A 26,512-nucleotide genomic window follows, 5' to 3' on the forward strand; every position below is an offset into this window, starting at 1 on the left:
TGATGGGGCAATAATGTCATTCTTAATTTTCCACCGATGGTCTCAATTAGATTCCCACCCCACAACCAATATGGAGAGGTGGCAACCACATGTCAGAATCTAGTCACGGCTTTTCGATGCGTCAAAAAGGTTGCTTCCGAAATGTGCCTTTCTACTTTGGAATGCTTGGATATCTTTGCGCTTGCTGTAACCAGAATGTTCATTTCCCTTTACCTCTTTCATTTCAGCCCCCAAATTTAATCGCGCTCCTGGATGTCACCATTTCGCTGAACAGCTGATCTCGCTGCAAATTTGAACATTAATGCAACCTCGAGCCTCTTGTGTGACAGTTATGCTCAAAGACTGTCCTTGAATTAGGTCTCAATATGAAGACTAGGCTGTGTCTCCATGGTACCCATTATCCTGCGTGTGAAGAGCAGGATATGACTCTTCCCATCCACTTGTTTGTTTGTAAAAGGTTTTGTCTTTTCGTTCGCCCCTTTGGTTTCTCAAACAGCCGAGGGGAGAGAAACCACTGCAGATGTAAAACAGGAGCTCAGACAGCATCAGACTCATTCCGATAGGCTTATTTGTCTGACAGCCTCGAGGGTAGAGACTCTTCTGCAAGTGGTAAAATAATTGGCAGCATATCGGAAAGCAATTTAATAAGTTTGCTACCTGTTGCATTATGGATGCAAAATTTCTCCCCCTGGACTCAATCACAAGGTTGGGGGTTGGCAATTCCAACTGCTTCTGAAGAGTCGGCAGGCGTTGTTGGAGAAAGACAGGGAATGTGTTTCGCTTGAGATGAGGAGTAACAAGACTCGGGAGGGTTCGAGCCACGGTGCCTGGGGAGAGAAAATCTGATCCTTTCTGGTTGCTCAGACTTTATGTTTCCAGGAGACCACTTCCTTCAGAGGGCGAAAATGCCTCATTGAGATGAGAAAAACAATTGCCGCCTGCAGGTTGATTACATCAGATTTTGTGTTTAAGAATGCAGTGGTACCTCTGGTTATGAACTTAATTCGTTTCGGAGGTCCGTTCTTAACCTGAAACCGTTCTTAACCTGAAGCACCACTTTAGCTAATGGGGCTTCACGCTGCCACCGCGCCACCACTGCTCAATTTCTGTTCTCATCCTGAGGTAAAGTTCTTAACCCGAGGTACTACTTCCAGGTTAGCGGAGTCTGTAATCCGAAGTGTTTGTAACCTGAGGTGTTTGCAACCCGAGGTATCACTGTGTAGAAAAACTTCCAGTTGATCGTAAATCACTTTCCCTCAGGGTTCTTATTAATATATGTTATATAGTGCAGATGTCACTTTAAAGTAGGAGGAGGGAGTCTTGGTTCTGGGGCCAAATGTGGCTTTATCTGGCCCTCAGAACTCTCCCAAGGCCACACTCCTCGCTTGCCTTGCTTCGCTCCCAAATGTTATTGTGGATAGAGGACAGAAAGGAACCACCCACCTGCCAGTCACCCGACATTATAATAACATCAGGTGACCAGCTGAAATCAAACCATGCAGGCAACAGACACAGCCCTTGGGAAGTGCCCAGGATCAACTGTTCTTGCAGACCTGCTTTTGGCCCATCTGAGTCTTCACCTGCCTGGCACCTGTGATGCCAGGTGTAGGGGAAGTGGGCGTGGCTTGTGGAGACAGCCTTGTGGGCCAAGTGGAGAGGCCTGAGTGGGACATGGCTTGGCCCCTCACCTGCCATTTCCAGAAAGAGCTGAAGACTTTTGTTTCAGCAAGATGACTGTGTGCACTTTATACCTTTAAAGCACATTCGAAACAAGGATAACAACAAGAAGATTGAAAGATGGGGCTGGTGAACACTAAAAGCAGCAGAAATATGAGATGAATGGACCCTTACTGAACTCGAAGCATGGGAACCCCCAACAAAAATATCTAATTTGGCAAAATATTTGGACTTTATGATATGTATTGGTATAATTTGGAATAATTAATGTGATATGATTGGATTGTTAAATGGAAAACTTAATAAAAATTATTTTTTAAAAAATATAAATAAAGCACATTCGAAACACACTCTTTCCCTCCAAGAATTCTGTACAGTGTGAAGAATATTATTAGCACAAAAATGGAAAAAAGAAGAATTACCGACAAAAGACGAGTGGCAAATGAAATTAATGGACTATGCAGAATTAGACAAACAGGAGGATTTGAAAGGGACAGGAAGGATTCGAAACCTTCAGGACCAGAGAGTCTTAGAAGACTGGAGTAAATATTTGAACTATTTGAAAAGCAATTGTAATGAACAGATTACACTAGTAGGACTACAAGAAGTTTTGTAAGGAGGACTATGCAAAATATTGCAAGGAAGACTATGAAGAGAATTATCAGTTAAGGGCATTTAAAAGTAATAGAGAAATTAAGAAATGCAGATCAAGTGATAAAGAGTGGAAAATCTTCAGAGGTAGTTGACGGAAGTCTAAAATATTGTATAAGATAAGAATGTATGTTAAATGACTGTTGGAAATGATATGTCAAAAAATTAATTAAAATGTATTTAAAAAAGAATTCTGTACAGTGTGGCCTTTGTCACAGATGTCTGCTTTGTATGGTATTGGTTGTGTGTCTGGTTTTTATTTTTAATCATTCGCTGTCATTTTTGTTCTGTTTTCAGCTGGGTCTTTCCTTGCTGTTTTGCATTTGGTACATCACCTTAATAACCGAGTACTGAATTCCAAATATCATTGAATTTGCCCATGTGTAAATACTATATTGGGTTAAAGTCTGGTTAACTACAGTACCCCCTTTCTTGTAATGTATAAATTTTGTTGTTGTTGTTCTGTTTTGTTTCCTACATGAGTACTATTTCTTTTCTTTTCTTTTTAGTGTCTTATCTTACTCTGTTCACTTGTAATTATGTACTTTTTATCTTTCAAAAAAGTATGTGTACATAGATGATAGATTAGATTATAGATATAGATAGATAGATAGATAGATAGATGATATAGATAGATGATAGATAGATGATAGATGATAGATGATAGATAGATAGATGATAGATAGATAGATAGATAGATAGATAGATAGATAGATAGATAGATAGATGATTGATAGATAGGTAGATATAGATAGATGATAAATAGATATGGGATAGCTCAGTCAGTAGCGCACAAGACTCTTAATCTCAGGGGACACTCTGAGGACACTCATAGTCTCTCCCAACTCTACAATTCCATGATTCAATCCATGATTCATATTTGTGAAAGGTGATTAATTAAGTAATTAACAATTGCCACACTTACACCTCTAGGGCTGCATGACACCAAGCGGCACTTTCCCCCATTTCAGAGAAAGGTGGGCAGCCAAGGGCTTCATGCCACATCTCCTCAGGTACAGGTCATGTTTTTTGTTCAGGTGACTAAGGGAAGCTATGTCTCTGCCTAGCACAGCTGCTTTCTCCTGGGCAGCCATTTACAAGGAAGCGCAGTTGTTTGTGCCTGCCTTTGGTCTCAAGGGGCAAAGCCAGATTCCAACCACCCAGAAAACTTCCTTTTTGTTCACTTTCCTTGGACATCTGAATCTGTTTAAATAGGAGCGATTGAGTTCCACACTTCTGAACTTGGAGGGGGAGGGAAGGAATCATCTGAGCATGAACCTTAGCAAAATTCTTTCAGCCCTATTAGATTTAAGTCGATGTTTTAACTGTCTCCTATCAAAATCGCTTTGCCAAATCAGGGCATTCATCTCTCTCTCCCCCCACCCCTCCAGTTTATTCTGTTTGCAGATTAATCTTTCTCTTCTGACATCACTTTCCTGCTGTCTTGGTTTAATGAAAATAAATGAATTCATATATCCTTTTCAGTTTACATCCTCTCATGGATTAGGCGGTATTAATCTTATCTGCTCTCAGCACAGAGGCTTGTTCCAAACAAAATAAAGCAGAATGGATATGACACTGGGAATAACGCTTTAAAAAAAGAATATGCAAACTCGCAAATATATACAAGAGTTTCACATCCCTGCTCCTTGATCAGCTGATTCCTTCCTGGCCATAGGAGTGACTCACAGGTAGAACATCTGCCCCACATGCAAAAGGTCCTAGGTTCAACCCCCTCTTCTCCAAGTGTTGACGTTTTAGCAATGGTTGTCAGCCATGAGACCCACCAGCAGTCTGGCCACCTGCTGTAGCTTCAGTCCCCATCCCAAGGGCAGCGCCACAAAGCGTGCATTACAGTAATCCAGCCTCAAGGGTAATATATATGTAAGGTAAAGGGACCCCTGACCATTAGGTGCAGCCGTGGCCGGCTCTGGGGTTGCAGCACTCATCTTGCTTTATTGGCCGAGGGAGCTGGCGTACAGCTTCCGGATCATGTGACCAGCATGACTAAGCCGCTTCTGGTGAACCAGAGCAGCGCACAGAAACGCCGTTTACCTTCCCACCGGAGCGGTACCTATTTATCTACTTGCACTGGTGTGCTTTCGAACTGCTAGGTGGGCAGGAGCTGGGACCGAGCAACGGGAGCTCACCCTGTCGCAGGGATTCAAATCACCAACCTTGTGATCGGCAAGTGCTAGGCTCTGTGGTTTAACCCACAGCGCCACCCGCGTCCCAATATATATGTAGCCTGCCCTCAAATTATGAGTGGTTTCCCCTGCTGCTGGTGTCCCGTCCCCCCCATTTCTTTCTTTCTTCTTCCAGGTCTGGATGCACTTTTGGCTCTGAACTTTTCTCTGACACCAGCAGTCCTATTAATTTTTAGTGGCTCTGAATTACAGTCTTGCCAATAGGACATTTGTCACCGGGGTTCAGTGGGAGCGGGATTACATAAAAGCCATGCATCTTATTGTTTTATCGGCTCTTGCTCCCCGTTTGCTTCAAAGAAGCTCATATTGGGGAAATAACAATAAAAAATGTCGGGATCTCACCGTATGCAGCAGCGGGGGCAGGAGATAATCTAAGGCTTAATGATGGCTGGCTCTGTGCTTGAATTGCTGTCTTTTATTTGCTGATAATCTAAGTCTCCGTTTCCCCCCAACCCACCCACCCCCTTTTTGGGGGGAAAAGAAAGAAAAAGCAGAAACCGAAAAAGGGACTAAATGTCTATCATTAGCAGGCAGAAAAATGAGATTAGTTATTTCAGTCCAACACCTGGAAGCATTAAAATGTTAGGAAATTAGAGCCACAATGCGGTCTAATAGGGTGACATGCGGATAGATTCTTTGATAATGGGAATGTTTTGAAAGAGAACAGCGCTACACGCTGTTTGACGTGAAATGCCGGGGACATTCAAAGCCCTTCCCACCCATCTCTAGGAAATGAAAGGCTATTGTGACCATTGTGCAAATCACAATGCCTGATTATTCCAAGGCATCCCTGGAGAGTCAAAAAGTTCTAATTCAAACCCAGCTGGGGTGCTTCAAACAGGAAGGGCATGTTCCAAGGGACCTGTTGCTTCGGGGATTGTTATTATTATGGGGTGTTAGAGGAGGGGTAGTACCTCTAGCGGTGGACACACGTCATGCTCTTTCTGGGGTAGTTTGTCCATCTTTGGTTCTCCACCCTGCAACCAGCTCTCACCTGTAGCTCCTAGTCACCTGTCAGCATGCGACTGCGGCCACCCCTCTGGGAATGGCTTCGACTGATTGGCTAAATCTGGTGAGGGTAGCCAATGGGGATCTCAAACTCTTGGTAAGTTAGGGACTTCCCCTGTATGTGAAGACAAGCTCCAGCAGATTGAGAAGTTAAGACCAATATGGGTCCAACATGGAAGAAGGCGGTTTCTGCATGTGCTGTAGAGGGAAATGAGGAGCAGATGGGGCTTACTTGTCAACACCTGGGAAGGTAGCCCATCTAGGAGAAAGACTGAAAGTGCTGATCTTCAACCTCTGCTGCCTTGTGGGATATCTTTGGGAGAAGACAAGGCTAAAGAGTAAGCCCGACACAAATCCAGAGGGGAGTCCCTAAGAAGGCTGTTGGATGGCGACTTGTACGCCTTCTTCCAGCAACTCCTGCAGCCAAGCTGGTGCCAAACGTATTGCTCTGCTTTCCTTTGGATCACATCAGAGAGGCTGACCGGGGCAGGGGGGACGATCTTGTCACTGGGGCAGCCCAGAATCTCCATACACAATGCCCAGGCCTGCGCTCTGGGAAGGTGATTTCGGTGCTGCTATCACAGCAGTTTCACTTCATCCCTGGAGGCACGAGACGGACGGGTGCCAACAACCAAAATCATAATTGCCGAAGCAACAAAATGGGCATTGAAATATATCCTTGAACCAGAACTTCTGAAGCTCCAAGGATATAAAAATAAATCACTGTTATTTTGTCACAAGGTACTGCTCTGCTGCTTTTTGTTGTGCAAAGGACACTGCAACAGGGCTTTCAGTGAAGTCTAGAGTGCAAAGGACTCAGTTAATGTAAGAAGAGGCCAATGGCTCATCTAATCCAATGTTCTGTTCTCACGATAGCCAACCAGATGTCCATAGGAAACCCCTAGCATCTGGTTGGCCACTGTGAGAACAGGATGCTGGACTAGATGGTCCATTGGCCTGATCCAGTAGGCCGCCTCTTTATTCAAAGTGCTGGTTTTGGCCTGTGAAGCTTTTCTGTTGCTCAGGACCCCAGTACTTCAAGAACCGCCTCTCACGACCAACCCAGATCATATGATTGTCATCTGAGGCCCTTCTTCATATGCCCCCTCCATGGGAGGTTTGGAGGGTGGCAACACAAGATGGGGTCTTTTCAGTGGTGGCCCCTGCTTGTTGAATGCTTTCCCAAGGGAGGCACGCACAGCAGAGGTGCCTTCTCTCTTGCACTCAGAGGAGCCGAAAACTGAAGCCACATTATGCTTGGTTCCACACACGGCTTCTTCCGCCCACTCAACATTGAGGGGGCCCATCTCCCTACCAACAGATTTGGGAGGAGCCAAAAACACATTGGCACCATAGAACCGACACTCCTGATGCCTGGTGCCATCTTCATCTGTTTTTAGGTGTCAAACAATACTTTTATGTTTTGACTGGGCTTTTGGATCTTAATTTGAAGGGTGCCAATGATGAGACCACTTGTATTGGTTTGGATCTGTAAGTCCTGCCTTTTAGCTGTACAGCTATGTTTTTAGATATTTATTGGAGGTCCTTACTTGGTTTTAAGGTAAAACCACTTTGGGACACTGAGGGCAGGGAAGGATACCCACCCCCAGCCAGCTACCCCTGATTTGTTCCTTTCCACCCTTTCTCCCATTGCACCATATTCAAATCACTCAATAATAATAATAATAATAATAATAATAATAATTTATTTATACCCCGCCCATCTGGCTGGGTTTCCCCAGGCACTCTGGGCGGCTTCCAACAGAATACAATAGTCTATTAAACATTAAAAGCTTCCCTAAACAGGGCTTCCTTCAGATGTCGTCTAAAAGTCTGGTAGTTGTTTTTCTCTTTGACATCTGGTGGGAGGGTGTTCCACAGGGCGGGCGCCACTACTGAGAAGGCCCTCTGCCTGGTTCCCTGTAAGTTGGCTTCTCGCAGTGAGGGAATGGCCAGAAGGCCCTCGGCACTGGACCTCAGTGTCTCGCCTGAATGATGGGGGTGGAGATGCTCCTTCAGGTATACTGGACCAAGGCCGTTTAGGGCTTTAAAGGTCAGCACCAAAACTTTGAATTGTGCTCGGGCACTATAGTGTCCAAACCTCCCCTACTTCTAGTATTATTTTCCATCTGTATTAATAATTATTAAAGTATTACAAAGTGAGCTTGCTATGGCTTGGATGAAGCGGTGCCTTATGCAAAGGAGTAAAGGCACAGTGCTATGATCAAGGCAGCGATCCGAATCAAAGACTGCGGCTTAAAAACACCAAACGTCTAGATAATGTGGTGGAGGCGCTCCCCTTTGTATTGAATTACGTTCCCAAATGACACATGTCCCCCACTCCCTAATCTGTATGGAAGGATGGATGGGAAGCCTTGCCGACTGCGTTATCATGGGACGGGGCCTGATAATGGTGTGATGACCTTGCGGCGAGGATAGGAAATGCAAACGGGGAGAAAAGTGGCCATTTGTATGTGCAAGGACGAAACACAATATACAAATCATCTTGGAGATAAAGAGATCTTCAGGCTCGCAATGACTGGGGGGGGTTTTTTGGCACCTAGGATGTTATCACAAGACGCTCTGGGCAGTTTGTCATGTGCTGAAGCATGCAAACAGGCAACGCACAGGCTGGGAAACCAATTCACAGGGTTGAGAAGGAATTGATTTTGTAACAGGAGGGTGGGGGCTTGTGGTGGGCAGGAAAACAGTGTAGTGTCTTCAGTAGCAAAGGAGGCATGGCTGGATCACATAGCAGGGAACATCTGCATGCAGAAGAAGGTTGTAAGCCAGCAGATGAAGCTGGTGAGGAAGAAGAAGAAGAAGAAGAAGAAGAAGAGCTTGGATTTGATATCCCGCTTTATCACTACCCAAAGGAGTCTCAAAGCAGCTCACAATCTCCTTTCCCTTCCTCCCCCACAACAAACACTCTGTGAGGTGAGTGAGGCTGAGAGACTTCAGAGAAGTGTGACTGGCCCAAGGTCACCCAGCAGCTGCATGTGGAGGAGCGGAGACGCGAACCCGGTTCACCAAATTACGAGACCACCGCTCTTAACCACTACACCACACTGGCTCTCCCGGGGGCAGCCTTGGGCCTCTAAGCCTCTCTGCCTGACTCTCAAGGCTCTCCCCAGGCCACACCAACCTGCTGGCCCTGGGCTGCAGCCTCCTTAGGTGTTTTTGCCTGGTTGGAATGTGTCCTTGAATGTGGCTTGTGCCTCTTGCAAGCCTGGATGGACAGAGAGGGGTGTGCAAGTGTGTGTAGAAACTAGCCTGCCGTACAAAGTTAAAATTGGCATTCATTCTTCTGCAGGCTGCTGCTTCAGACCCCACTCATCCCCACTGGCAGTGCTTTTTTTTTCTTTCTAAAAAAATGTTTAGGGGCTCTCTCATTACAGTGGTACCTCAGGTTACATACGCTTCAGGTTACATACACTTCAGGTTACAGACTCCGCTAACCCAGAAATAGTGCTTCAGGTTAAGAAGAAGAAGAAGAGTTTGGATTTGATATCCCGCCTTTCACTCCCTTTAAGGAGTCTCAAAGCGGCTAACTTTCTCCTTTCCCTTCCTCCCGCACAACAAACACTCTGTGAGGTGAGTGGGGCTGAGAGATTTCAAAGAAGTGTGACTGGCCCAAGGTCACCCAGCAGCTGCATGTGGAGGAGCGGAGACGCGAACCCGGTTCCCCAGGATTACGAGACTACCGCTCTTAACCACTACACCACACTGGCTCTCTTAAGAACTTTGCTTCAGGATGAGAACAGAAATCGTGCTCCGGCGGTGCGGCAGCAGTGGGAGGCCCCATTAGCTAAAGTGGTGCTTCAGGTTAAGAACAGTTTCAGGTTAAGAACGGACCTCAGGAACAAATTAAGTACTTAAGCCGAGGTATCACTGTAAACGCTCGCTTCCGTCTGAGACTCAGGGAACACTGTGACAGGAAATGAGGTAGCAACGGAACTGACGATTCACCATGCTAGAGAAGAAACTAAATTTTTAATTTTTTTTAGTTTCTTCTCCCGTTAGATTCACAAAATGTTTAGGGGTATGTGTACCCCTGCATCCCCCCAGAATAAAAGCACTGCTCACTAGCCCCTGGAACATTGCCCAGAAGGGAATGCAGTCCTCAAAAGGAAAAATAATGGTCCCACACCCCTGTTCTAAAGCCTAGTGCTGTAGTTGCTTGCTGGGTGTCCAAATGGAAGGAAGTTCTCAAAATGGGCACAGCAAAATTCTTTCTTAAAAAACCTGCCCTGAGTAGTTATAGAGCAGATGACTGGGCACCCCAAAATGTGTGTTTTGGGGCACCACGCCGGAACAAAGTGCAGCCCGAAATCGTGAGGGCCATTTTGACTGCTGTCCTCTCGTGAGAAAAAACTGGGATGCTCTGTTTTTCCGGGGCAGTTGACTGATATGAAGCATGAGGCTGAAGTTGGAAGAAGTTGGTGGTGTGTGTGTGTCCCATTCACCCTAATGGTCCGGCCTCCACTGCTCAGAGCAGTGTTATATGTTGACTGGCTTCTCAAGTTTGGCATCTGTTTCTACACTAGCTGAAGCTTCTGGGCAAGCCTCAATGGCAGCCCCACATATAGCACATTGCAGCAATCCATCTGGGCCACTGTGGCTATGTGATCCCTTGTCCAGGAATGGCTGCAGCTGCCATGCTAACTGCAGCTGCTAAACAGCCCTCCCAGCCACTGTGGTCATTTGGAGAAAGACAGAGATGACTCCAGGAACACCCTAAGGCCATGCATTTGCTCCTGCAAGATCATCCAGAACAAGCAATTAATCGTGGCCAAAGAAAGGCCCATGTAGAAGGGGGAGCTGTGTATACTTGCCCTGGGCCTCGGAGGCCCTGCCAGGGATCTGCTCCTTCTTTGGTTTGAGTTTATAACTTTAATTTAGCAAGACTCTCTCCCTGGGCTTCAGACAAGTTCGGCATGGTCCTGGGTGAAGGCATCAAAAGCCACAGAAAGATCAAGCAGAAGAAGCAGGGCTGGACTTTCACCTACCTCTTTCTTTTTAAAAGTCATCCATCAAGGCTGCTGAGACCCATTTGGTCCTAAAACTAGGCTTCCATACCTACCGAAATTGGCATCTTCCGGGATTTGCCACAGTAGCCCTGGTCTTCTCAAGCACCTACAGGGGGAGGTAACTAGTAGACAGGCCAAGATGATGGGGCAGTGTTTGAACAATAGAGTTGATAAAAGAATGGTGATTTCTTATGTATGTCCTTATAGATAAATTCATGGGGGATAAGGCTGATCAATGGCTACATGGACCTTTTCGTCTGATCCAGCAAGCTCCCTTTACATTCTCATGAAGTCTCTTTGCTGCAACTCTTTGCTGCTCAGAGCCACATGCTCAAGCCCTTTTAATATTCTGGAGTGTTTACTTTTGATCCTTTCCTAATCGGTGTTATTTCCATTGTCTTATTTATCCTTTAAAGAGGCAGAGTTTCCAACAAGTCCCAATCTTTTCTTTATCGGTTGTTTGCAAAATGGTTAATTAGGCAGGTCTGCTACTTGTTTCGCATTTTACAAAACAAACAAACAAACAAACAAAAACACATCTAATTCGGTTAATGTTAGAGCCGTGCGATTTCCCTAGGCATCTTCTTGTTGACAAATGTTTATTGCACCAAGAAGATTTGTTTTTGTTTTTGTTTTTTTGTAGCTGGAGAAGGGGAAAAAAAAGTTTTCAGAAGAACATATTCTCTCCTCCTCAAGTGGGTCATTAGCATATCTTTCAACTTTGAATGTGCCGCTTGGTTGACTCACACAAGGTGTTGTACTCTGGTTATTACGGCTTGCTTGAATTGCTCTATAATGAAAACAAAGTAACGTGAAGGAGGATTAATCAATTATGTTTCGAGGATGTTAAAGCTGGTGCAAGGAAGCATCCATTTGGTGTTCCTCCTCCAGCTCGGAGCATTAGAAACTATCCATGGATGGTTTTAAAAGAGGATTAGACAAAATCATGGAGGAGAAGGCTATCTGTGGCTACTAGCCACAATGGTTTTGTTCTCACTCCACAGTGGGAGGCAGCAGTGCCTCTGAATCCCATTTGCCAGAAACCACTGGAGGGGCAGGGACACGGGTGGCGCTGTGGGTTAAACCACAGAGCCTAGGACTTGCTGATCAGAAGGTCAGTGGTTCGAATCCCCATGACGGGGTGAGCTCCCATTGCTCGGTCCCTGCTCCTGCCAACCTAGCCGTTCGAAAGCACGTCAAAGTGCATGTAGATAAATAGGTACCGCTCTGGCGGGAAGGTAAACGGCGTTTCCGTGCGCTGCTCTGGTTTGCCAGAAGCGGCTTAGTCATGCTGGCCACATGACCTGGAAGCTGTATGCCGGCTCCCTCGGCCAATAAAGCGAGATGAGCACCGCAACCCCAGAGCTGCCCACGGCTGCACCTAATGGTCAGGGGTCCCTTTACCTTTACCTTTTACCGGAGGGGCAAGTGCTCTTATGCTCACGTCCTGCTTGGCCACTGTAAGAACAGGATGTTGTCAGTTTGCATTTCTTAGTGCAGAAAATATTGATCTGATGTGTAGAGTTCTTTCCTATTCTAATAAATTCAAGAGGTTTTGGAAGCTTCTGGAAGCTTCTCTGTGTGAAAGAAATGAGCAAAAGGTTTGTGATGTTCAGGTTATTCCTTCAAAGAAGCTGAGTACAGCTGGCTTAAACTGGTTCTCTTATCTCGTCTGTCAAGGTCATGCTGACTATAAAAAGAGGCCAGAAGGAGCCTGAGTTTCACTTTCTCTTCTGGCAGGGGTGGAGGAAGGGTGGTGCAGTGGGTGCCTGTTGCCCCAGTTGTCACCACTGAAGGGGGGGACAAAATGCCAGGCGGCACTCACCGCAGGGCCTGCAGTGCGCCCGAGCCAAGCGTCTCTCCTTTCAGTAGCAGAAAAGCTCTGCTGGATGAAATATACAATCATACCTCGGGTTACAGATGTTTCAGGTTGTATTTTTTCGGGTTATGGACCCGCCGAAACCCGGAAGTACCGGAACAGGTTACTTCCGGGTTTCGGCAGTCGCGCATGCACAGAAGAGCTGAATCGCAACCCGCGCATGCGCAGACACGGTGCTGCGGATAGCAAACACTGCGGGTTGCGAACATGCCTCCCGCACGGATCATGTTTGCAACCTGAGTGTCCACTGTAATTGCCTCTGGTCTATTTTTTTGGGAATCCTGCAACATGTTTAAGTTTTTACTATACACTGGAATCTACTTTGGATCAATACTGAGTAGAATTCAATGACAGATGATTGATCGAATGGCCCATTGGCGTGATCTGGGAGTCTTCTTAGTATGTTCCGCATGTACGCAGGACCTCTCAGAGCAATTGGAAATCTGTGGGGAATCATAAGTTCATGATACACCAATAAGCAGCTTTCATGTTGAAGACTGGCTCTAGGTTTGAGAAGTCCCTAGGCAAAGTATGCTCTGATTGACCTCTTCTTCTGTTAGTGGCAATGAGGGAGAAATTCGATTCAGTTCACATTTAAACCTGAACTTACCTTGTCCACTCTTTCTGAAACAGTGAACAAACCCCCGAAACAGCCATCTTTTGAAATTCACACTTCTCTGAATTTTGCAATCCAGTTCTCCAGTCAAGGAATGTGCCCAAAAGTGCATGTATTTGGGTCAAATATGCATAAAAACGGCCATTTCCTCAAAATAATGAACAAAAATGCATTGTGTCAGAGGAAAATAGCACGCAAACACATGTATAGTAATATGTACAAAATGAATGTACTAGTGTAAAGGATGCATACATTGGTGGAAGCAGCATCCCAACATTCGTCATGTTAGGCAAAATTGCATATAAAAATATATACATCGGGATAAAGCCACTACCTTTAAAAAGTTAGCGGCCCCATAACGCTAGGTATTATTAAAGAGGTTGTGACTTTGAACATCTGCAACAAATTAGTAAATGTAAAACACACACACATTGCAGACAGCAGATTCATATAATGCTTCTGCAAAGTTGACTTTGGGGTAAAATAGAACACACACAAAATATCAATAAAATCCATTAATGGAGCCTGGCAGTGGGTAGTCATTTAAATAAAATTAGCCGAACAGCCTTCAAAGAGCAATAAGTAATCAACATTTCCTTGCTCTAGAGGCTCATTTTGTGTAAAGTAAAAAAGACAAACACTATTAGATATTCTCCACAGTCTTGACAATACCTCTCTTCCCCCTTTTGAAAATACCACCTCATCAAGTGCTGAGGCGGATCTCCCTTTTGTTCAATGTGATTGCTTGCCAATGGGCAGCTGATGCTCAGTCAATGGCTCCTAATAGCTGGAAGATGTTTCTTTAATGAGCTGGTGGTGAAGACACCCACAGACTCAGCTTGGGATGAAAGCTGAGGGGAAACAAATGGTTGGCCGAAGCCAGGGGTCCTCAGACTTTTAAAACAGGGGGCCATTTCACTGGCCCTCAGACACTGTTGGGGGCCGGACTATAGTTTGTATATTTTATTTGTAGTGCGCATAAAAACAGGAAAAACAACACAATATTTAAAATGACGAACGGTTTTAATCAACATAAACTTATAAGTATTTCAACGGGAAGTATGGGCCTGCTTTTGGCTAATGAGATGGTCAATATCCGGTTCCATATTTGTCACTGCTAGTCGTAGCAAGTGATGCAAGGCTTAAAACATTAAATGCTACCTCAAACACTAAGAATTCCACTTCACAATCATCCCAAAAGTAAACACCATGACGATACCATATGAGCAACACTAATGTAGCTTCTTCCATTTATATTGATAACATTGATATTGATAACATTGTGCATTTCTCTTTGCAAGTTGCATTATCCACTTCTGCAACTCAGAAGTCCGACAGAAACAATGGTTTCTAAACCTAGTCAGGGATAATAAACACAGATGAGCTCCTACATCTGTGCTCATGTCCCTTGCCTTTATTTTAAAAGAAAAGAAAGCTAGTGCTTTTATCTTAACAGCACTGTCAAGACAGTCGTATACTTTTGCCAACATTGCAGTCATTTCCCATTTATTACGAAGGTTCTTCCTCCTCAATGGGAGGGCAGGGAGAGCTTTAGAATAACTTGCTTTCCAGAAAGCGGCCTTAGCAATGCCAAAGAGCAGTGCGTGGGGTGTGTACTGAGGAAGCATCACACCCTGGCAGCAGTAATTCCTCCACCTCAGGGGAGAAAAAACCCCCACTGTGCTGGTCCCGGGGGCGGGGGTTACCGTGAGGCGTGGTCAGAGTCTGGTCCTGGGTCGAGGGTCTGGAGACTATCCACCAAGGGCGAAGCAGGGTCCAAAGCAAGAAGCTGGGCGTGGTTGGGAACTCCGGAAGAATAGGCCTGGGTGCTGGCAGAAACAGGTTTTCAGTGACGTTGCTCCCGCAACCTGGGACTGGGCTGACTGGCCTTTATCTCCTCTGAGGCCAGGGGTGGTCCCGGCCCCCAGGTGACCCGCCTCTCCTGGCCTTAAGGCGAGCACTCCTCCTGAGAGAACTTAGTTCCCTCCGCCTCTCTGCCCTGAGCCTCTGCAGCTCAGGAGAGGCTGGAGGGTTACTGGACCCGGGGGGAGACTCACCTTCCCCTGACAGGGCTGGGAGAGGCGCACCTGTAGGCACTGTGTCCTCAATCACCTCCGGAGCCAGAGTGAATACATCTGGTGTCTGCTCCTGAGGATCTGGCACAAGTGCAGGCCCTTCAGATTCAAAGCCCTGCCCCAGCTCAGCTGGCCCTGGAGGCGGGGACTCCTGTGCAGGCTGGGACTCCTCAGGTTCAGCTTCTGAATCAGATTCCCAGGCCATCACACCCCCACAAAAAACAACAACTAATAACCTTGCTCGCTGATTTCCCGGGCACGCACAAAAGTCAAGGGTGCGACCTTTGCCTGGCGCACAGAGCTCTTGCACTCTTGCTGATCCTGGGGTTTGAGGAATGCCCTGGCAAAGGGAGAGGCGGGGAGAGGAACCGACTTAAAAATATCAACTCCCAGTTGGGCCCTCCCTGCTGTTGCCACCACTGAGACCAAATGCAGCGGGAAAGAGTGACTCCTGCTGGCGAGGCAGAGCAGCGCCAGTGTCAGCGCCGGGCGAGCGCCAAGCTGGAGGTGGAAGCAGTGGGGCTGCTGCCTTCTTCCTCGGCCAAGGTCCTCACTCTTCCATGGGGGGTTTTTCGGGGGTGCGCTGAGCCCTGGCAGCACCCTCAACCCCTAAATTGCTGGACCTGTGTTGTCCTTTACTCCAACGACACAAAGCCCGCTGCCATAGCCTCCGCAGTAGACCGGAAGTCTTGGCTGCTGCCTTCTTCCTCAGCCAGGGGCGTGAGGAGCGCTTCTTATAGGACGCTAGCTAAGGCCAGCGTTGTGAACTCTTTGCTTAAGAAGGGAGGGCGGGAAATGGAAAGTTGGAGGCGGCAGTGTGCTGGCCGGGTTCAGGACCCTGGCAGCTGGATCTGGCCAGTGGGCCATAGTTTGAGGACCCCTGGCATAAGCAGTGAAGCTAGCAGGTGAGCCGGAAGGTTTTGCAGCTTCCTGGAAGGAGAAATCTAGGAGAGCGGGTGTTTTTCTTGTGCACCTTCCCCAGAGTGACAAGCTAGGAGACAATGGCTGACTCACCTCCTTTCACCCCTCTTGGCTCCAACCAACACAAATGGCCAGAAGAATTATTCTCCGTAGCTGAAAAAATCCCATTCCATGCTGATTGGGCAGCTCTACGAAGCTGGAGACAGGGACCTTTCTGCAGAAATAGTAACAGATATTTGACTCAGAACCACTGGACTTCTGGATAGCAGGAACAACAGGTCATACAGTCGTGAGATGATGATATTGATGATAATAATTTATTATCTATACCCCACCCATCTGGCTGGGTTTCCCCAGCCACTCTGGGTGGCTTCCAACACAATATTAAAAACATGATAAAACTTCATGTTTTGAAGGGATGGGAGGATAAAACTTCATGTTTTGAAGGAATCCATCTGATGGGAGGGCGTTCCACAGGGCGGACGCCACTACCAAGAAGGCCCTCTGCCTGGCTTCTTGTAACCTCACTTCTCGCAGTGTGGGAACCACCAGAAGGTCCTCGGAGCTGGACCTCAGTGTTTTGCGCTATACGGTGTTTGCACTGTACATTGGTTAGTTATCCACTTTAATACTTTGCTGGATATATCTATGTGGCAAATTATTATTTGAGGATGTTGTGTTTTATAATATTATAATTCCTACCTGAAACCCTGTGGAGCCACTGCCAGTCAGTATAGACATTTGTGAGCTACGTGGACCAATTATTTGGCTCAGTTTAAGCCACCTTCCCATATTCCTTTCCTAGGATGCTGAAAGTTTATCTCCCCACCACCACCACGGCCAAAGCTAGCAAAATTGCCATTGGTTGATTCGACCAGGGAAAGCTTCTTTCATGATTGAAAATAGAAGCTGTGAATGCAGAGAGTGAGAACTGAGTAATTAATACCACTGAGAATAGAAGTTGTTCCTGTGAGGTGGGAGTGTCAATGGAACACCCAAGTGCCGTGTCTGTTTTGTTTCAAAATGGATTTTAATAACATCACAGGCGAGGGTTGATGGACGGCAAGAAATTGCCAAAGCGGAGAAGATTTTTTAATGTTTTATTTATAGCTGGTTAATAAGAGCGCAGAGTAGGTTGTATATGAAATGCCAGCTCTGAAATAAATTCAGAGAATGGCTGGGAACAAGCTCCCTTTTGCATGTGTTTGGATTAAATCATCTGTCCACTTGAAGCTATATATTTGAAAATAGTGGTGGTTTTTAAATTTAAACTAACAATCTGAGGCCCAGGCTTCTGAACACTGATGATTAAATTTGCATTTTTTGCAGCCGACAAGTTCTTATGTTCTTATCCTGGCTTTAAATTAAAGAAATGCATCTGGAAATGGGACTTCATCCAGGATTGCCAACCATTTTTGGCTTGCGGGCATGTGCGATATTTGAGCAAGTATTGGGAATGCCACCCCCTCTATTCAGAAGTTTGTTTCTCCCCCAGATCAGCTCCACCCACCCACCCACCCTGGGACTGGTGAGAAAGAAAGAAAGAAAGAAAGAGCACATTTCAAGTCCCTTCAGATGGTAATATGTGTTACTTCACTTATTCAAGATGTGGGGAGCCAATTTGGTTGTATTTACTGGTGCTGACCTTTAAAGCCCTAAACCAGGCATAGGCAAACTTGGCCCCCCAGATGTTTTGGGACTACAGCTCCCATGATCCCTAGCTAACAGGACCAGTGGTCAGGGATGATGGAAATTATAGTCCCAAAACATATGGAGGGCGAAGTTTGCCTATGCCTGCCCTAAACGGCCTTGGCCCAGTATACCTGAAGGAGCGTCTCTACCCCCATCATTCATCCCAGACCCTGAGGTCCACCACCAAGGGCCTTCTGGTGGTTCCCTCACTGCGAGAAGCAAAGCTACAGGGAACCAGGTAGAGGGCCTCCTCGGTATTGGCACACGCCCCGTGGAATGCCCTCCCATCAGATGTCAAGGAAATAAGTGACTCTCCGACTTTTAGAAGACATCTGAAGGCAGCCCTGTTTAGGGAAGTTTTTAATGTTTGATGTTTTATTGTGTTTTTAATATTCTGTTGGGAGCCGCCCAGGGTGGCTGGGGAAACCCAGCCATATGGGTGGGGTATAAATAATATATTATTATTATTATTATTATTATTATTATTATTATTAATTGGGGGGCTCTGTTGCTCATTTGGTTGAGTGGGGCCCTGGGTTTCCATCCGAAAGTCTGTTCCCATTGAAACACTCTCTTGTAAAGCCTCACACCCAATGAGAGAAGGACATGAATGGGATGGTCTGTCATTTGCACCTTCTTTCGTCACCAGTGCACTTCCACTCTCTAGCCTCCCCCTGCTTTTATTTACAGCTTTCCCAATTATATTGATGCGATGAATTTGCTTCTCCTACAGGGTGTGACAGATTGGCATTAAGCTGTCTGTAATTCATGAGTAATACAGAGTGAAATTTATGTTAAGGATGAAGCACATAAGCCCTCTATCTTGAGAAACCTTTCAGCAATAAAAAAACGAATCCCTTTGCTGTGCTTTATTAATGTAATATAGCAAATCGAGGCACCTTCAAACCCGTTCCAGTCATCCATTACCTAAAAATTAATGGGTGAACACTGGATTGTTCAGAGAATTAGAGCTGTGTTGAAAGGGAAGGGGGGAGTTTGGTTTGTCCTCGCGCTGCAGTTGTCCTCTTCAGTCAGGTGTTCCTCTTAGACTTTCCAAGGCTACCCAAACATTTACAGGCCAGGAGTCTGAAAGATTTCAGTCTTTAAACAGAATTTATAGCTCAGGATTGGGGACTAAATGCTTGAAAGGGAAGGCAAAAATATTCAGCTAGTGCGGAATTCAGCAGCCAGGTAGCTCACAGGAGCAAGACAATTTGAGCATATTACCTCAATCGCAGCCCGACTGCAGCAGCTACCAATTAGTTTCTGGGCCCAATTCAAAGTGCTTGTTTTGACCTATGAAACCTTAAATGGTTCAGGACCACAATATCTCATGTTATGTACTGAAGTTCTCACACTGCGCCAGTAGGGGGATACTGTAGATAGTTTTTACTCAGGTCCACATATGCAAATAAGGAATTGAAAGTGACGTTCAGTGATTGGATAGTTACAGAAAGTGGTTACTGTTGTTTTGTAGTTGAGCTCTATATAAGCAGGTTGGCCCAGTTCTGTTCTGGCCTGTGAATAAACAAGAGCTGTTTGAAGAGTCGCTGTGTCGTCTGATATGTTCACCCACAACTTAACATCTCAAGGATCACTTCTGCCCATATGAACTGACCTGGACCCTGCGACCATCCTCTGAGTCCCTTCTTTGTGTGCCTTCTCCAAGAGAAATCTGGAGGGTGGCAACATGTGAACAGTAAAAAGAGCCTGTGTGGTGTAGTGTTAGAGTGCCAGACTAGTACCTGGGAAACCAGGGTTCAAATCCCCACTCGACCGTGAAGCTCACTGGGTGACTTTGGGCCAGTTACTGTGTCTCATGCTAAACTACCTCACAGGATTGTTGTGGGGGTGAATTGACCCCTTGGAGGAAAAAGTGAGATGTATATTTGTTTTCCCTTTTACAGTGATACGTTGGTTCTCAAATGTAACCCGTTCCAGGAGTTCATTCAACTCCCAAAATGTTTTGAAAACCAAGGTGCAGCTTCCAATTGGCTGCAGGAGCTTCCTGCACTCAGTCGGAAGCTGTGTAAGCTGTGTCAGACATTCAGCTTCCGAAAAACGTTTGCAAACCGGAACATTCTCAGGTTTGTGGTGTTCGGGAGACAATTTGTTCGGGAGCCAAGCTGTTCAACTACCAAGGTACCACTGTATTATTATTTAGGTATTTTTTACCTGCCCTTCACTCTAAGATCCCAGGGCAGTTTACAACATTAAAATATAATATGAAAAGCAGTTTAAAAGTTACAATAATAATGATGTCTGCATGTTCACTGCAACGAATGCAAATGGGTGCCTAAAGTGTAGATTGGTCCCCACGAGGCAAGACACAGCAAAAACAGCAAGAACCTTCATTGATCTAGCAGAACTGGACAACGGGCAAAGCAACTGCTTATATACATTTTTGAAGGCCTGGGCCACTCCCAATCCCAACGTGATTGACTGTCTAAACTTCCAAGCTGCGAATCATGACATAGAGTTCAAAGACCAATGGCAGAGGCCCAAATCCTGAAATGTTCTGTGATAGGATATCACGTATCGAATCAGAACACAGGGGCTCAGAATCCTTAGTCCAGACTCAAGTTCAGGCAAACACAGACCACTGAATACATAACCGTGCCCATGTCTCAACAGCAGCTGGACCCCTGTATGTCCCCCACACGACTGCGACATGCATCACCGAGGCAGGATGGTCACATGCAATGCTGAGAGCAGGGCTGTGGCATGGTCCTGCTGCTCCTTCAACACCTGCCTGATGTACATGTGGATAACATGTGAACAGGGCAAGGCTGATCGCCACACCGCCTGCTTGCAAAAATACTAAACCTCAGATACAAAATTCCAGTTCTATGTAATCTGCCAAGAAATGAGTTTTCTTTTTTTTCTTTTTTATAAATTTTTTATTAAAAGTTTTGTTGATACAATAAAGAAAAAAAGACAGAATAAACAAAGAACAAACAAAGAATAAAACAAGCATAAAATTTTACATCTTGTAATAACCATCTTTTCTTCATTTTTTCCTTTTGGACTTCCTCACGTCTCTCGCTCCTACATTCCAAATTAATAAAACTTTAGCCAGCAACTTATCACCTTATTTTCATTCTTATTGTACACAATTCCAATATTTTATCCCTAACTTTGAATATTTTTATCAAAATCTCAAATACCTAGTTTTAACATGATATTCATTCAAAATTTGTCTTTCTCATGAAATTCATTCATTCTCATAGTCTTTTCAGCTAACTTTATGGTGCCCTGTTATTTTCAAATCTCTCATCCTTCTTAACACTCACATAATTTACAGTGTTTTTGAAGATAGTCCTTAAATTTCATCCAATCCTCCTCCACTGCTTCTTCTCCCAGGTCTCGGATTCTGCCGGTCATTTCTGCTAGCTCCATGTAGTCCATCAGTTGCATCTGCCCAAGAAATGAGTTTTCACACCAGCGTCCTGCTTCCCCATGCCAGATCATGCAAATATTTATTGCAAGCATTCAATAATAAATGGAACATTCTCTGTAATTGTAAATCTGTCATGTTTCGTTTTGGCTGGCAGCCTTTGATGGGGGTGGACAGGAGTTAATTTTGTTGCATCTTCCCTGTACCAGAGGAGGGTGGATGGGGACCAGAATATTTCACTTACTAGAAAATGATGGGCCTTAGAAGCTTGTGTGTGGTTCCAACTCTTGAAATGACGCTGCCCTTCTCTTCCAAACTTAAAACATCTTCCTTTTGATACTAATGCTATGCATATTGCTCTCTTGAGCAGATGTTTGAATGTGATGGATTTGTAAGACGTGTATTGAATATGGCTCATAGCCATGGGCACCGTTTGGGATTCCAGGTTTTCACCATTGCAAATTAAGATGAGAACAACTTGCATTGATCATGCAGTCATCTTGGGCTTATTTCTATCTGAATTTGCAAACCTGGGTCAAGGCAGCACAATTTCATACGGTAGTGACTGAATGCTCTTCTGTACAATATGAATAAAGAGAAGGTCCCCTCCTTTCCCTTCAAGTCTGCACTGCTACAGGCCAATCTGATCTCCTCAGGATTCTGATGTGGATGGAGACTGGGCCAGTGAAACGGTTTCGCATCCATCTTTAGCATTCTGCTGCTTTGTGGCAAGGAGGCCTGTCTGTTTGCTGCAATTGCTCTGTAGTATGGCAGGATGCGTGCATGACCCGCAACTGTAAAAGTTCAGGAGGATAATTAGCCATTATAAATGGATATTTACCAGCCAGAGATACCTGGCCCTATTTTCTTTTAAATTGTTCTGGCCCGTATCCAATGCAGCAAGCCTGCGAAGAGACGGTGAACATTATAAATCACCGCAACAGCTTCTCAAGGTTTCACTCAAATGGACATCCTGTGTACATGAAATTTGTAGGGGCAGATGCTTACATGGTGATGTCAAAGCCTGGGTAAATGTACATTACTGGACTAATCGCAAGGGTAGGGGGCCCCTTTCAGTCTGAGGACTGTGTTTCTTTCTGATCAAACCTCTAGGTGGAGGGCCTTCTTGGTAGTGGCACCCGCCCTGTGGAATGCCCTCCCATCAGATGTCAAGGAGATAAATGTACAACATTTAGAAGACATTTGAAGGCAACCCTGTATAGGGAAGTTTTTAATGTTGGATGTTTTAGTATGCTTTTATATTGGTTGGAAGCTGCCCAGAGTGGGGCTGGGGCAACAGAGCCAGATGGGTGGAGTATAAATAATAAAATTATTATTATTATTATTATTATTATTATTATTATTATTAGCCACATGCCAGTGGAAGGTGGGGCCAGAGGCAAATGTGGGTGTAGCAATGAATGTGAATTTTGCTTTTGTGAAGTAGGATAGTCTCAGCACACACTCACAAGCCTCTCTTATCCTCATTTCAGGCAAGTATCCATCCCAGCCTGGCAAAAGCAGTCAAGGAATGTGCAGGCCCTGCTTCAGGCAAGTGGGAGCTGCGTGTTGGAGTTCCTGTATAGCAACTCTGTAGTGCAGCTGAACCCTGTAGGGCTTGTTATCAGCATGGTCCAACGTTTACAACAGGCCCCACTTGCTAAAGAAAACGGAGAGCCTCAGGCATGCTGACTCCAGGGGGCAGAGGTATCATCAGCCCCTTCAATATTCTTTAGCAGGGGGCTCACTCCTCACAATATTGGGGGCGGGAAGGAGGTTGAACCGCTGAGCCGAGCATGGCACAGCATCAAAAGCAGGCTCTCCTGAGTGCAAGAGAGGAGGACCCATGGCCATTAAAGCTGTGCGGCCCTGAGCAAGGCCTCCTCCCGACGGCGCACCTTCTCCCAATGATGTGCGCGCAACATGCTGCTGCCCCCCCAATCTTTGACCCAAGGCTGTGCCTATGGAGAGCCCACTTAAAGCTCTTTGTTGTACCTTTGCACCCGCACCTGACATCACATATAAAGCAGGGCAGGTGTCCCATGGTTAGAGGATAACATGGTTAGAGGATAGGTAAAGGTAAAGGGACCCCTGACCGTTAGGTCCAGTTGTGGCCGACTCTGGGGTTGCGGCGCTCATCTCGCTTTACTGGCCAAGGGAGCCAGCGTACAGCTTCTGGGTCATGTGGCCAGCATGACTAAGCTGCTTCTGGTGAACCAGAGCAGCGCACGGAAATGCCGTTTACCTTCCCGCCGGAGCGGTACCTATTTATCTACTTGCACTTTGACGTGCTTTCGAACTGCTAGGTTGGCAGGAGCTGGGACAGAGCACTGGGAGCTCACCCCATCACGGGGATTTGAACCGCCGACCTTCTGATCGGCAAGTCCTAGGCTCTGTGGTTTAGCCCACAGCGCCACCCGTGTCCCAGGTTAGAGGATAACCACTGCCTTAATCAAAGAGAGTTGTGGCACAATGTATGCGTCCTGCTTCTTTATCCTGTTGTAAACAAAATCTGCCCCTTTTCCCTTATGGGGTATCCAAGAGCCCATATAGAGTCCTTATGTAGGTTCCCTATTGGTAGGAGAAAATAACAGAGGCCAACCAGAGAATATTGAGAAGCAAAGCCGCTAGTAAGCCTGATCTTTATTGATCTGTTGCAACAGGGTGCTCCCCTCACACGCAGGAGGATGGAGGAGGACCTAGAACAAAGGTGTGCCTGCCCTTATATAGACATTTTAAATTGCCTTCCCTGGAGCTCAAGACCACCCCTCCATACATCATCCATACATCACAGAAGGGGTGTAACCCAAGACCACCTCCCAAAAACATCATACCTACACCACAGAAAAGGCGGTCTACAACAGAAATTTGAGAGTTGTTGTTTTTCCTGTCTGGCAGGTGTTCTGATAATGCTTTATCTGATTGCCTTTCCTGGTAGTCTGCCCATTCCTTTGAAATGGAAATTATGATTACCCACTTCCTGAGACAATGGGAGAGTTTCCTCACCCCCTCCCTCCTTGCAGAGAAAACATTTGGTCAGTTTGGGAGTCTAAATGGTTTCAGGGAATCAAAATGGTTTCAGGAAGGTCTTCCTGTGCTGCTCCAGACATTTATGAACATTTATTATATATATATATATATAAGACCTTAATTTTTTATTACAATCCCAGGTATGGAAATAAAATGAACCCAGCGCAACTGCCTCACTTCCTTATTCTGGATGTGGATACAATTAGGTCTGCAACAACAGATGCTCAGCCCATGCAACTTTCAGGGTGAAACCCATGTGCTTCTGGGGGATCGGGAAGACACATTTCCTATTTCCGTTTTTCCCAGTCAGAGACTTTGGAGACCAGAGGGCGGCAGCATGAGAACGGGCCTTTTCTGCGGTGGCTCCCCATTGGTAGAGTGCTCTCCCCAGGGAGGCTCGTCTGCCACCTTCATTACATAACTTTAGGCGCCAGGCAAAAACGTTTCTCTGTAACCAGGCCTTGGGCTGATGGAACATTCCATGGCCTTTTAAATGTGTTTGTGGGAGAGGGGTTATTGGTTTGATATTGTTTTATTATGTATTTTGTGTTCTCGTTTTATATTTTTATGTTGTGAACCAACCTGGGATCTTCAGATGGGTGGGTTATACAAATTCAATAAATAATAATAATCCCTGCCCAACCATTTGGCTCCCTTGGTGCTCCTTGGCCTGTTAGCGTCTCTTAGGCTGGCCACCCTCACAGGGTTGTTGTGAGGACAAAGGCAGGGATGGCTTGGGGAGAAACCATCAATGTGACTCTCATGCTCTTTTGGAGAACAAGGAGGATTCTTTCGGTGGGGGGAAGAGGAAATAATTATTATAATCTGCAAAACGGAAAGATCTCTATTTCACATTAATGGTCCGATCTAAGCATGTAGGCCCCATTGATTTTGATTGGATTTATGTCCAAGTAAAATATAATTAGTGCTACCGTCTTAGTTAAAAATGCAATTTAAGATTCTATTCATTTCTTAATTTAGTTGTTGGGATTTAGTTATACTCTCTGGGTTGTGCTAAAAATGTACATTTGATGGTACTGCATAAATAAATTATTCATCGCAATCCTAAAATAAATGTTTCTCTTTGCAATCCTGGCAGCTTCTGGAGCAGATATCTGACTGGCATTGCACATAAAGAATATCCTAAAAGCTCAGCGTTAATTTGATGCTGCATTAATAATACAGGCAGTGTGATGAGATCCACGTTTGGCGGCCCGCTCTGCAAACTGCCCTCTTGGTGGGCTCCTAACTAAGTTGGTGAGCTTATCTGGGAATGACAGCAGCTTTGGTGATTGCCAGGTGGTTGGGTCCAGGAGCCAACATTTAATTCTTCCCTTTGCCCTGGAGCAACACAGTATCAGGGCACGCCCCCTCCCACAATGCCCTAGGGCAGCTGTCCAGATATTGACACACTACAACCACCACCATCTCTGTATATTCGCCATGCTTGCTGGGGGCTGCTGGGAGTTGTAGTTCAGGAACATCTGGAGAAACAAAGGCTCTCCACACCTTTGCTAGAGTCGTGCTACATTGTGGGCATTATCCGAAATCAAGATGCTGCTCCAAGACTCAACCCCTCAGCATTCTTGCTGAAACTGCCACCCCACTGAAGTTAAAAGGGGCAGGGAAAGGCAGAGATTAGCAGTGGGCCCTGTGGGGGTGTTGGAGCCCCAAACACTGAGTAAAGGGGTGAGTCCAGTTCTGATAAGATACAAATTAAGGTCCACGTCATATTTAGTAGGACTGCCCCATTTATGAGCCAGAAAGCTGGATACAGACTACCTGCCAGGAATCAGACTTGATAAATAATCTGATAGGAACTGTGATTTGTTAAGGCGCTGAGGGTGAGACCCCATTCCCTTCACAGAGGTACAATTCCCAGACGACAGTTGGTAAGAGCAACTTACCCACATTGGGTGAAAGATTCCTGCATTGCGGGGGGTTGGACTAGATGACCCTTGCGGTCCCTTCCAACTCTAGAATTCTATGATTCTTCCCCCCCCCCCAATTTTTTAAATTCATTTTATAACACAAATAAAGAAAACAAACAGAAAAACAAACAATACAAACAAATTCTTGTCATGTCCTTATTTTTTTAAACATTGTTAAGTGGGCTTCCCCAAGTTTCACCTATCTGATTTTCATTTTACTTCATCTTTAGCAGTTTACATACACCATAGTTTCATTCATATATATATATATATATATATATATATATATATAATATTTATTGGTGTTTCAAAAAGTTACAAGAATAAAAAAGAAAGAAAAAGAAAAACAGAAAATACAAAATACAGAAAAAAATAAAAACAACTAAAAACAAATCCAT

General features: G+C 45.4%; 2 long non-coding RNA genes across 2 annotated transcripts in view; both read left to right on the top strand.

The window, feature by feature from the left end:
* Window positions 1-26,512, top strand: part of LOC307202487 — a 235,113-nt gene that overhangs the window by 135,775 nt on the left and 72,826 nt on the right. The window lies entirely within an intron of this gene.
* On the top strand, window positions 8,187-22,704 carry LOC307202475. Its single transcript, XR_013832894.1, has 3 exons — window positions 8,187-8,480; window positions 11,217-11,325; window positions 22,647-22,704. It is a non-coding gene; the product is annotated as an uncharacterized lncRNA (long non-coding RNA).

The sequence above is a fragment of the Podarcis cretensis genome, assembly GCF_951804945.1.
Source record: "Podarcis cretensis genome assembly, chromosome: 14".
Taxonomy (NCBI): Eukaryota; Metazoa; Chordata; class Lepidosauria; order Squamata; family Lacertidae; genus Podarcis; species Podarcis cretensis.